This window comes from Vanessa tameamea, chromosome 14, assembly GCF_037043105.1.
Source record: "Vanessa tameamea isolate UH-Manoa-2023 chromosome 14, ilVanTame1 primary haplotype, whole genome shotgun sequence".
In the NCBI taxonomy this organism is placed as follows: Eukaryota; Metazoa; Arthropoda; class Insecta; order Lepidoptera; family Nymphalidae; genus Vanessa; species Vanessa tameamea.
Window position 1 is genome coordinate 1,151,427 of NC_087322.1, and position 13,096 is coordinate 1,164,522.

Here is a 13,096-nt window from a genome sequence, read left to right on the forward strand (position 1 = left end):
TAAATATACTTCATAAGAAGTACGATTTCAAACTAATTATAATCTTAATAAATATACGAGTACAGAACTCCCATTCAGATGTAGACTAATGAACTAAACTAATTAATAGTCGGTTTATCCCTGTATACCAATATATATTGAAGCTCGCTTAGGCTTACTTAATCGTACATTGAATGCATAGTTCTAACATATTGGAGCGAATTCCTGCAATTCCGCGTGTAGGCGTTCGTGTGTATATATTAAAGAGACGAAATTCAAATAATGTTAAATATTAAGACATTAACGAACCATATAATCGTCGTAAGTATTTAATTAGTTCTAAGCTTATTCTTTACATTTGCAGCCTGTAAATTTCCCACTGCTGGGCTAAGACCTCCTCTCTGGAGCATATGGTCCAAACCTTCTCCTCAAAGGGAGGTTTGTGGAATACACATGTGGTAGAATCTGGTTGAAATTAGACACATGCCGGTTTCCTCACGATGTTTTCCTTCACCGCCGAGCACGAGATGAATTATAAACACAAATTAAGCACATGAAATTTAGTGGTGCCTGCCTGGGTTTGAACCCGAAATCATCGGTTAAGATGCACGCGTTCTAACCGCTGGGCTATCTCGGCTCTTAGTCTTTAGATCGACTTATATTCATCTGAATCTGTCAATGGGCGGTGGTAACCACTTATCATCAAGTAGCCCATTAGTCTATTATTATACAACGATCATAAAAAAATAGATATATTAATTAAATACAATTTAAATTATTGTTTATAGAATATACCTTGTAGACATTCCAAGGTATAATAGTCTAATGTTGTTATAGAAACAAATTTCTTACCCCAGAATGAATGTGTTGACTATAAGTAGGAATTTTGGTATTACAAATGTACGAGTATAGTCGATAATATGTACTGTTAAGTTCCTTTATTAATCATGAAAACCGAATCGTTCAATTTCCGAGAATTTGTTAAAAATCTATCCTACCTATGTCAAGGAAACCAATTTAAAATCCGTTTCGACGACTTGAATTTAATCGAACTATTCAAAGATAGTTTTAGGCGTATTTCGGAACATTGCTTAAGCTTGCTTTGATCCATGTTAACTGAATCCACAATCAGTCTATCTATCAATCTTGTGTGGCGTTTAAATAAGAATAATTAATATTGAGGATTTAATGATATATATGTATCATAACATACATAACATAATCAGCCTGTAAATTTCCCACTGCTGGGCTAAGGCCTCCTCTCCCGTTGAGGAGAAGGTATGGAGCATATTCCACCACGCTGCTCCAATGCGGGTTGGTGGAATACACATGTGGCAGAATTTCGTTGAAATTAGACACATGCAGGTTTCCTCACGATGTTTTCCTTCACCGCCGAGCACGAGATGAATTATAAACAAATTAAGCACATGTAAATTCAGTGGTGCCTGCCTGGGTTTGAACCCGAAATCATCGGTTAAGATGCACGCGTTCTAACCACTGGGCCATCCATATATGTATCACAGATTAAAATAAACTAGTTCTTTCAAAATTAGCGGCAATATATATATTTTTTTGTTCATTATATTTGAAATAATTGAAAATCATCCTCCTGCCCTTATCCCAATTTTACTTGGGGTCGGCGTAGCATGTCTTCTTCTTCCATACTTCTCTGTCTGACGTAAACTCACAAGTAACATTATTTCTAGATATATCGTCTTCCACACAATCCATCCATCGTTTCTTTGGTCGTCCCCTACCTCTGTATCCATCCACGTCCATGCTCAAGTTACCTTTTGAAGTAATTGAACAGCGATATAATTACCATTTATATAGACAATGGTTTTAAATTTTAAAAAAAGCCGGTCATGTGCGAGTAGGACCCAAGCACTGAGGATTCCGTATTCTACTATACAGATATATAAACAAACACTGATGTAACAAATTTTCAGCTTTCTAGCTAAATTTCATGATTCTAGGTTAACTTCTCCTCAGGGGAGAGGAGGTCTTTAGCCCAGCAGTGGGAAATTTACAGGATGCTAATGCTAATGCTAATGCATGAATCTTGCGTTTAATGAAATTTTATATAATCTACTCGTATGACGTTTGATTGTTTAACGTTCACATAAAATATATAACAGCCGGCTTTTGGTCTGCATTTAATGTATTTTTTGATATGAGAATTATATTTGCACAAGTAACGAACACTTTAAGAATCGACCAATTAAAACGAGCGATTCGTGCCATCACAACCAATCGCCTATTCCAATCGAAGAAGCAATAAATATAAATGAACTTCAGATCAATGCACTACAAATAGTTCTTCATTAATATACCATGATTTTAAATAGAATAAATCAAACATTGATCAATTCACTCACGAAGGCAGGCCTCTCTAATAATTTTTCACCTTGTATGTGTGAGTGAGGCTCCTACTTACAAGAAGTTTAAGTGTGCGTGAGACGATTAAGACAAAAGTAGCGACAGTAAAAAATAAAATATTTGTTAATAAACATCAATAATTCAACAAGCAGGGGCTTCGATATTGAACAGATCTATACTTACATGTATTTTTTTTTATCTGTAACTAAAATTTAATTTAAGAAAAGTAAAAAAGCCAAATCTTGGAGTTCGAAGTTTAAATTTTGTATGTTGGTTCAGTTCCGATGATAGTTCGTTTTTATGCTAAGCATGACCTTATGTCCTGGGTTGGTTGCAGACGAAGGAACTCCTCAATGGTCTACAGCATAGATATTATTATATACAAAAGCTTGATTTTTAATATTAATTTATTCATTTGTAATAATAAAATACGAGGAAGTAAAAGAAATTTTCTCATTCAAGCGAAGAATATAATTTATAACGTTTCAAAATATAATTAAATACGATCGCGTTCAGGGGAAAATACGCTTTCATAGGAAAATAATTTTGGTAATAAATTTATAATTCAACCATACATCCATAGCATTTTAATTCTCTCTATTATTCGCGCGTATAGGTTACCGAAAGCGTTTTATTATTTATTCAAAGCTATACAGTATCGTATCGTGTGAACAAACACAGCTGATTCGAACGCAACATTGGAGCGAAAACATGCGACCATTTGGTATTCACCTAAAACATGCTTCTCGTACTGATGGAAAGCAATATATACATATTTATAAAGGTACAGAGTTGATAATCGATTGTTCTAATTGTTTTAGTAATGATTAAGTGTCGGTATTAATTGGATAGATTATATCTCAAACTCAAACTCAAAATTCATTTATTCAGAATAGAAGCATCACACTTACTTATTGATGGTCAAATTAAACACTACCACCGGTTCGGAAAAAAGAACACCCTGACCTGAGAAGAACCGGCGTAAGAAACTCAGCGGGTCTTTTTTTTTTTTGTCAAGTTAAGTAGATACATAATTGTATATGAATAGAAACAGCCAGGAGGTGAATGTTTCATTCCCAAGGTGTGCTATCAAACAAACTCACTAATTGTATAGTAACCTTTGGCACACAAGCGTTCCTTAACATTTTTTTAAAATTTGGCAACAGAAGCATTTTGAACGCTTTCTGGGATCCTGTTGTAGAAGCGTATACATTGTCCAACAAAAGAGTTACTTACTCTGTGCAGTCGAGTAACAGGAGTAACAAGATTGTGTTTGTTCCTTGTACCAATGTTATGAGAATCACATTTTCTCATAAAAACATTAATATTTTTCCGTACATACAAAACATTACTGAATATATATTGAGAAGCAACAGTCAATATCTTAATTTTTTTTAATTTATACCTTAATGATTCCTTGGCTCCTAGGTTATAGATTGCGCGAATAGCCCTCTTCTGCAGCACAAATATAGTATGGATAGCGGCTGTGTTACCCCAAAGCATAATACCGTAGGACATTATACTGTGAAAGTAACTGAAATAAACCAGGCGAGCCGTATCAACATCGGTAAATAATCTAATTTTTTTGACCTCAAATGCCGCAGAACTCAGTCTACCCGCCAATCCGTTTATATGGGGGAGCCACTGTAACTTGGCGTCAAGAGTAAAGTCAAGAAATTCAGTTGTTTCAACTGAATCCATCGATTCTCCATTGATAAGTACATCGGGTTTTACATTTTGCACTTTGGTTTTATTATGGATTTTAGTTTTTTTATTATTCAGCCTAAGATTATTTACGCTAAGCCAGTGTACTATATCAGACATAGCATTGTTTACATCGTCATACTGTATCTTTTTCCTATTAATTTTAAAAACCAAAGAGGTATCATCAGCAAACAATACTATATCATGTTTGTTCCCAACAAAAAAGGGCAAGTCATTTATGTATATGAGGAATAGAAAAGGTCCAAGAATTGATCCTTGTGGGACCCCCATACTAACTGAGACCCCAGGAGACCTTGTCCCTTTAACGTCGACCCTCTGAATTCTATTGTTAAGATAAGAAGTCAGAAGGTCGAGTGCACATTCTCTAATTCCATAGTGATATAGTTTCCTGACCAGAGTTTCATGTTGAACACAATCAAAGGCTTTGGATAAGTCGCAGAAAATCCCTAAGGCATCTTGCGACTTCTCTCAGGCTTCATAGATATTTCTTATAAGTTCGATACCTGCGTCGGTAGTCGAGCGACCCCTCGTAAATCCAAATTGTTTTCTATGAAGCAGATTGTATCTATTGAAATATGCAAATAATTGATTTAGAATATTTTTTTCAAATATTTTGCTGAGGGTTGGTAGTATTGAGATTGGCCTATAGTTGTTAGGATCTGAAGAGCTACCAGATTTAAATATTGGAATGACTTTACTATGTTTCATCAGGTCAGGAAATACACCACGTTGAATACAATCATTGAATATTATTGCAAGATAAGGTGTAATCACATCAATAATTAAATTAATCACCTTTACAGAAATACCCCATAGATCAGCAGTTTTCTTAATGTCGCAAATATGTTATCTATGCAAGTTGCTGTGGAATATGTTATTCTAGTTGGTTCTAAGAACAGATTTCCCAGATTATATGAACTTAAGAATGATCTGAATCTAATACTTGTGGTTGTATTATGCAGTAAATTTATATTAAAATCTCCACAAACAATAATTTCTTTATTAGATTCTGATAATTTCGATAAACCATTTTCCAATACATTTTCAAACAATTCATATAATCCACTAGAAGGCCTATATACGTATACAACAATGACACGCTCAAGCTCTGCACAGGCTATTTCTATAGTTTGCTCAATAGAAATACTCACAATATCTTTACGTTCCTTAAATTTAAAATTTTTACTCATAAGTATTAAAGAGCCACCGCGTATAGCTTTATTCCTACTGAACAAACTAGCCATCTGGTGCCCACTAAAGTTAAACATGACCTGATAATTCAGAAGCCAATGTTCAGTTAAACACATAATATCAATATCATTACAGGTCAAAAATAATTCAATTTCTAGGTCCTTCCCTAACATTCCTTGAATCTTTTGGTGCACCAGGTTTACAATCTGTTTCGATAAATTCATTTATGGGTTAGTTAGTTAGTTATTTTTTTGGAAACTTTATTTTTTTTTAAATACTCGATTCTGTGATGTTTACTTTGCTGAATTAATATATTGGTGTGATTTCATATGGACATAGCTTGGGAAGAGGCGTAAATTAACAACTGTAAATGTCCCATTGCTGGGCTCATCTCCCTTTTAAGGAGAAGATTTTAAGCTTATCTCACCAGACTGCTGGAATCTGGGTTGGTGGATACACAGCTACGTGGCAGATTTTCATTGAAATTATACACATGTAAGTTTCCTCTCCTCGTAAACTGAAATTAGGCACATGAAAATTCAGTGGTGCTACACTGGGTTTGAATCCGCAATCTTCAGTTAAGATGCACACTAAAGATCCATATCAAGTAAAAAAAAAATAATGGCAAAATATTTTTAACCGCAAAAGATATCACTTCTGTTAATGAAAAACTGGAGATTATTGTTTCATTGTAACACATATGACATCACTAGTAAAAATAAATGAAAAGCAACTTAATATTGGCGTTGTATAAATGCCCTGACTTAGAAATTAGTTTTAACGCGCGTTACGATGGGGGGGGGGACAGGTTGGATACCTAATCCTTATCTGTGCCAATTGTATGATGTAATTTCATAACAATTGGTTGAATAGTGAAGACGTGTAACATAACAAATCCACTTTCGCATTAATATCAGTAAGTTTTCGAACTTAAAATAACAATTTAAATAAACAGTTCATATCCGGTGTGATGTTTTCATGTGTAAATTGGTATCGCATGCGTACCGGTAATTTCCCGTGACAAACTTAATCGCCCCTCGGCGTTTTAATCGCCCTCGTATCGAAAATTATCTGTAAGTTTTAATTATACAGCTGATAACGAAGTCTATCGGACACCACTATCTCGTTTATTTATTTACACGACGGTTTTAAAAGCAATTTCGATAATATCAGCTCAGTTAATCATGTGATAATTTGTGTAATATTAAATTCAGTGGAACGGCCATTACGAGCCAGTACGCTATTACTCCTCGAAAGGGATTTTACTCTTATCCATATAAATTGAATATCAATTATGATTTTTTTTTATGAGTAGCGTGTTTTGCACGCGAAATATACAACTTAACATAACTAATATAATTATACATGAAGCGTGAAGCTTATGCTAGGAGAGAGGACGATAACAGTTACTGGACTGCCAGTTTAATGATCCCGTGCCCGGTTTTGAAGGAAAGCATCGTGAGGAAACCTGCATGTTTTGATTTGGCGTATTTGCGCTTACCCATCTGGGTAGTTACCACCTACTCTTTAGATTTATAACCTCAACAGCTATAGTTAGTGTTGTTGTGTTTCGGTTTTAAGGGCGAGCGAGACAGTGTAACTACAGGCACAAGAAACAGATATAAGGAATGGTTAATATTTCTCACAGCGCCAAAGTCCGTTGGCGGTGATGACCACTTACAATCAGGTGTCTAATTCACCCGTCTGACTAACCGTTCTATAATATGTACTATATATGTATAAAAAATTCGCTTGAAAAACCAATTCGCGTTGTATCAGCGCGGAGGAATAAAGTTTTTCCGCGAGGTTAGCCTAGTTGCGGAATATATACAGGCAGTTATAATGACTAGTATAGTGATCATATCATCACTGTTGTGATACAGGCCGTGTGTTTTGTTTTATTACGTCCGGTTAACGGGGAATACCCTTCTCTTAATGTACCCAAAACAATTCGTCGTGTTTTTTCAAAATTAGCATATTCAATTTGAATTTTGATTGAAAAAAATTGAACGATGATATATTTGTTTACAGATGAAACCGCAATTGAATTGTGTTTTTAACTATATTTCAATACAAATATATACATAGCTCGTACTATAAATATTGGACGAGTTGAATATTCAACGTCACACTAACTCGGATCACGGAATAACAAATGTTTTTTACGATCTATCGAAAATAAATTTGGTGCTGCACTTGTGACAAAAATGAATTAACTCGCCTTTGAAATTTTAAATGTACAAGTACCGGACGGGACTTATGGAATAAAAAACGCTTGTTTTTAATTAAATAAAAATTACAGTGACACAGGTCGTTTGGACCGAAGCTCATTGTAATAATTTATGCCAAATACAATATATTATATTTTTATATTTTATTATATTATACAGCAACAAAGTATACGCGACACAGAGCCAGGAGGCACGTCATGCCGTTCGCCGTCACGGAATACGAGGCGGTCCTCTCCAATGAACGAAAATATTCAAAAAAATATAGAAATGTGGAAGTTTGTATGGATAGAAGTTTGTTATCCAACCACGTTATGTCGGCATGAATATTGGCTCAGGTCATTTCGGCATGTGAGTGATAGGTTATAGTCTGATATACTTAGTATTGTTGTAACCCGGAACGGGTTGAAGGGTGAGTGAGCCTGTGTAACTACAGGCACAAGGGTTATAACATCATAGCTCCCGAGCTTGGTGGCGCATTGGTGTGATGTAAGGAATGGTTATTATTTCTTACAGCGTCACTGCTCTGGGCGGTGGTGACCACTTATCAGGTGGCCCATTTGCCAGTCCGCCAACATTTTACATAAAAAGAAGTATCTTTTTAACCTGTAAGAGTGTACCTAACACCTGCAAAAACATCGGGCGAAACTGTGAGAAATTAGTGCTCGAATAAAAAAAGGCTATTTTTAATTAAAAAGCAACGTCACGAGATGCGATTAAATTCGTGTATTATATTTAATTTAAATAGCATTTAAAACGGGTTTCATTTCGCAAATAAAAGCGGTACTACAAAAAAAAATGTTAATTCTGACCCGGGCCTCGTTCCACATGAAAATAAATATACATACCCAATTTAAATAACAGGATATTTCAATTAAATACAACAAAAAAAATTTACGAGGCGTTTCTCCTCATCCGAACTTGATTGATATTTCAATTCGGATATCTTGAATATTAATTGAAATAAAAAGTAATAGCCTTTGAATGTTCCTCTGTTGGGAAAAGGGTGTCTCCTATTGAGGAAGGCTGGAGCTCCAGTACTCGGTTGATAAATAAATATGTTGGTTTTATTCACCGCGGAGCCCGATGGATTAAATATAAACTTGAGACCCCACTGGTGCGTGTTCGGGCTTGATCCACCAATCATCGATTAAGTGCCACGTGTTTTTACTACTAGGTCATCTCGGCATAAAATAACTCTGTCTGTCTATTTGTCTGTCTGTTACGCTTACATCGAAAACACTGAACTGAAATTTGGTAAGACGTAAGCGTGCGAAGTCGCGCGTAACACCTTGTTTTATAAATGATTATTGTAATTAAAAACGAAATGACTGCTATTTGTCTCAGCATACAATAAGTGTATAGAATGTTTCACAAACTGCTTCAGCAGTGTATTAAAGTGTTAAGAGCACGGGAACTATACATACATATATTGACGAATATTTTAATACATAGAGTACGAATCAGACAAACTTCGGTCGTAAACGGTAAATTTACTGTTATGACGTCACAGCGATTCCCGCCGTAACTGCGTTATCATAAAGTATTCATCAAAATTACCAATTTCGTACGATTCCATTATTTAATTATTGTCCTTTTGTTTCTCTATATTATTTTTCGTTAACGGACCATATTAAACCTTACTGTTAAAACATATGATCGGTTTTAAAATCGAAAATGTACCTTATTCAAATAAGTTACAGGTTTAAATTGAATGTTACCATCATACGTTCGAAATGTCGTAGCTACCGAATCTCGCCAGAAAATTGCTTAGAAAAATATATTGGTCTAAGTTAGAGGTCTACTTCAACAGAAGTAAGTTAAGGTTTCATCAGTTAACATCGCCGTTTCGTTTCTAGTTAAGCAACATGTTGGTGGATCAAAACATAATACCAAAAAATTTTAAAAATATATTAACTTTTTAACGAGGCTCATAAGAGGATATTTTAATCGTTATGTTTTGTTAGAATCAAATTAAAGGGTAAAGCTATCACCGTTTCGGAATGTAGATTCGACTGAGCGGATTCCGCAAGGAACTCACTAGTTAACACACTCTATATCTAAGGATTAAGGAGGATTACATTGTACATAATTAGCTGTATATATATTTATTTACGTAAAACGAATATGTATGACGCGTTTTTATGTCGACTAATATTTGTAAATATAAAACCTTTTTAACACAAAAATAAAGAAAATATATTGATTGGATTTAAATTTGTATGTATATAATTGTTTAGGCTTTATTTATTATTTTAATAAATTTAAAAACCTTTTATATGATGGAATAAGAAATGCGAATGTTGTGTCGGCCCGGGATGAAATAATAAGCGGCCTCAGACAACAACAGAGGTAATTAGGCTTTATAACTTAAAAGGTTTCTTATCTAACTCAATTTATCCTAAGTAGCCATCCGCGGGGAGGCGTTGTGTAGAGAATTGTTCGCACGCACGAATTCTTAGCTTCGAACCAAAAATGTATAGTCATTTTTATTCTGAACCCGGATCTCTGTGCAAGATTCGTATTTTATATTAATATTATGTTCTTATATGGTCAAAATCTAAATATTTTTTTATTTAAATTGCTTTTTATAAGCACTGAAAAATCGTTATTTTAAAATATTCTAAATTTGGAATGTGGACTTAACGAAATAAACTAACTAAACAAAAAAAGAACATTATAAATATAATCGAATAAACTCATAAATACAATTAAAATGTCTCAATTTTCAATTGTTTTATATTACGAAACAAAATCCTTCTTACAAAAACAAAATAATGAATACGCTATGATCCGCCACAAATTAATGGCGCTCCACTCGGAATTGAATTCAGGTCCTCGATATCTGCAGAAATATAAGTCAGCTACTTCACAAACAAGTAGTAGGTACAAGTATTCAAATCATTGAAATGTCAATGTTCGTTCCGGTAATCATCGCATACAGTCGTAATAATCGTTAAAGCCTTGAATAATTTATTTTAATCAAGCGAGTTTCTAGTGAACGTTTAAATATATTTTTTGGTTGCAATACCGCTTTTGATGTTAGTTTGATTTTAAATTTCCATTAAATATTTTCCCGAAATATTCATTGATAAGCGATGACGATATGAGAATATTTTTAACTAATAATGTAATTTTGAAACTAGATATTTTTCAAAGTTTTAAAAGTAATAATAAAATAATTTTGTTTCAAACAGGGTTTGTGGAAGTACTTGCTGGTACTTGTAAAATATTAACAGTCCCTTATATCAACAATGCGGCACTAATCTCAAAAACTAAATCGTTTTGTCCCTTGTACCTGTAGGAATGGTTCACTCGCTCTTTAAACCAGAACACAACAATACTTTTTCGCTATTAGATGGGGGAATATGTGATGAGCGGTTACCTACCGATAGGCTTAGAACCCTATTACAAGCAAGAGCTGAGCTGTTTTTATAATAGAGTTGTACCGGAAACAAAGTCATTTCCTACAGAAGTCGGGTCGTGGCTGCGCGCACGGCGTTTGTACGTATTCCCTTAGAAATGACTTGAGAACAGTTCTTGGCAGTATTTTTATGTTATCAACGTAATGTTTTGTGCGTTCATTAGTTGTAATGTATCTGTTTTAGTATTGACTGGATTCAATACATATACAATTAACATTTTGTCTTTATATAAATAATTAGCATTTCGAGTTCGTTCGAACCAATGAGAAATTAAAAAATTATAAATAAAAAAAAATATTCTGATTATTTTAATTTGATTTTTTATGTACGATATCCAAAGAATATAAAAATTGATTTGGGCGAAAAATAAACAGTCTTAAGTCCTAGTCAACCTAACCTGAACTACCGAATCAGCAAACCGGTCATGCTGCTTAGAATGATATAAAATACGAACACGCGCACACCGAAATTTTATAAACAAATATATTCAACAAATTTTGTATTAAACAACGAAACATACGAGATAGAAAAATAATATTTTAAGGCGTTTAAATACATTGAATAATAAAATGGGCTGAGCTTATTATTCAATGTATTTAAACATTATAAAATTTACATTTTAAACAAGTGGAATATATAATGAAATCAACGATAACATGAAATAAAAACTATTTATAAAGCGGTCGCTCGTTAGACGGTTCTAGAAATAATTAAAACAAAACGATGGTACGTGTTGTAAGATAGAAAACCGTTGAATATAATGAATTAATTGTAAATCAGTATTTCAAACACAGACTAGCCAATGTTACAGCCCGTTTCCTACGGTTCCTTCCCCCTTCGTTTCTTTAGAAAAGAAGGTCTAAGAAGAAGGTCTAAGAATCTCCTAATGCTACAGGTTATTTATCAGAATTCCAATCGACACGTGGAGATTTTCTCACGATGTTTTTCCTAAACTTATAAGGTCAATGACTTGCTTCTTTATCGTTTGTTACTTGTAATTTTTTTATTTATTTACTGATCGATCTTATTAATTCCCATTTTTTTTATTTTCAGTTTTTTTTTTTTCGTTTACTTTTAAGGTTTCATTTAATTTCATGTCTGTATAATCGGATTATTTTAAATAAGTTTTATTATTCCTATAATAAACTAAATGATCAAAAAGACAATTCGACGAGGATGGGATTCGAACCCACGCGTGCAGAGCACATTGGATTAGCAGTCCAACGCCTTAACCACTCGGCCACCTCGTCATGTAAGTATGACATGAAATTATAGTACGTTCTCTGACTTTTCTTTCACTTTTAGCATATTTGAACAGTTGTTTAGTTAGAGTATCGTTGAAAAGTACCGTTAACGAGACCAGTTCACCATATAATACACTAGTTTATGAGACATGGGATCTTTTTAGTAAAATTAATTATATCTTGTTTCGTATGAGTGTTAATTTTTTGTTTTTTATAATGTTGGAGTTCAATATTCTCGATAGGTTTTCTATTTTTAAATATTATAATATTTCAGTTTTTAAATATTTAAAATGTATTTAAATTTTGATTGCATGAAAAATTCATATTTACAAGTTTTTGAGTATTAGTCAAGTTTATACATTGAAATGTTAATTTATATATATATATATATGTATTAGTAACAAATTTACATAGAACACAGATCAAATTTTCGACTTTTAAGGGCAAGGTATTCGATTATAAATTAAGACGAATATATTGCAACCCGCTTACAATATTAATATTTTGAAAATATTACTATGTAATGGTTTATTAGTTTTTTATTAATATTGCCTTTTAGTATTCTAATATATATCTACTGTTAGTCACCGATTTTTATCTTATTAAAGTAAATCTTCTGATGATTCAAAATTAATCCTTAAAGGCTTCTAGGATAGGGTTTATTTTGATTTTGGTTTTTTTTCTGTAATGTAATTTGTATATTGATTTCCATACTAACCAGTGTACTGTGAATTACTGAGTTCGACAAAATGTCCAGAATGTACCTGTAGCAATACTTGTTGCAAGTTTCTCAGTTATTTTAAATGACCATCTTAATATTAAACTAAGCATATATTACATATGAAATAACAATTATTAATAATAATTGTTACGTTACTTGGAACTGAATTAAATTAAAACAATAACGATTACTTATAAATTTTGT

General features: G+C 33.2%; 1 protein-coding gene and 1 non-coding gene across 4 annotated transcripts in view; one reads left to right on the forward strand and one right to left on the reverse strand.

Annotated features, from left to right (window-relative positions):
- LOC113398786 (furin-like protease 2) overlaps positions 1-13,096 on the forward strand; it is a 249,430-nt gene that overhangs the window by 174,169 nt on the left and 62,165 nt on the right. The gene's annotated exons all lie outside the window — the stretch shown is intronic.
- Trnas-gcu (transfer RNA serine (anticodon GCU)) lies at positions 12,096-12,177 on the reverse strand. The gene has a single exon. It is a non-coding gene; the product is annotated as a tRNA-Ser (tRNA).